This window comes from Morone saxatilis, unplaced genomic scaffold (assembly GCF_004916995.1).
Source record: "Morone saxatilis isolate NCDOM2014 unplaced genomic scaffold, NCSU_SB_2.0 Contig8, whole genome shotgun sequence".
NCBI lineage: Eukaryota > Metazoa > Chordata > Actinopteri > Moronidae > Morone > Morone saxatilis.
This window is the reverse complement of record NW_023340257.1, coordinates 3,375,297-3,376,039: the sequence shown is the minus strand read 5'-3', so window position 1 is coordinate 3,376,039 and position 743 is coordinate 3,375,297. Positions and strand designations below refer to the sequence as shown.

Below are 743 nucleotides of genomic sequence, written 5' to 3'. Positions count from 1 at the left end.
GTTGGGAGAGACAATTTGGTTTAGCTTAACTTGTTTGATTTTCTGCTGTTGTATTGTCGGACAATCATAACTTATTCTCATAATTACAAAACTAACGGACGGCTGACTCAAAAGTCATGTTTGGGGATTTCTGGAAAACTTTGAACATAAGGAAAGAACAGTATATGACAATGTTTCCTGTTATGAACTGTGTCAGGATCAGGGTTGAAGCTGTCTGTCGGCACTCTTTTGAAAAGAGGAAGGTGGTCATTTGGAAGTTGGCTGCATGTTGCTATTGGGTTGTTATCTTGATATGCAAAATGGGAGCAGGCCTGCACAGCTGTGCGGCTTCCTCTTTTTTTGTTGGTTGAGCCCCTGTGCGTGTGGCATGGTGATTGTTTGTCTGTGTGTGTGTGTTCATGTGTGATTGTTTAAAACAGAACGAGGACATCAACAACAACACCTTCTGTTCCTTTGAGTTTCAATTCAATTCAGTTTTTTTTGTATAGTGCAAATTCATAGCAGTAAGCAAGTTTTCTCAGGACACCTTTCTATCCAAATATTTCTAGTATTAGCAATATTTGTCAAACACCTTCTTTGGGACAAGGGAAAGACATTCTAGAATTATCTTACACCTATAATAAAAATTCATTTTAAGGCCCTATTCATATGTGTAGCCAGGATGAACAACATAGAGTTGCTCAAAATAGAACAGAACTTTTCCATCTAAGGGCGTTTTCACACATAAAAGTCCGGACCAAGGT

General features: G+C 38.6%; 1 protein-coding gene across 1 annotated transcript in view; it reads left to right on the top strand.

Annotated features, from left to right (window-relative positions):
- The window catches only part of LOC118341517 (POU domain class 2-associating factor 1), a 13,351-nt gene that overhangs the window by 482 nt on the left and 12,126 nt on the right, over positions 1-743 (top strand). The window lies entirely within an intron of this gene.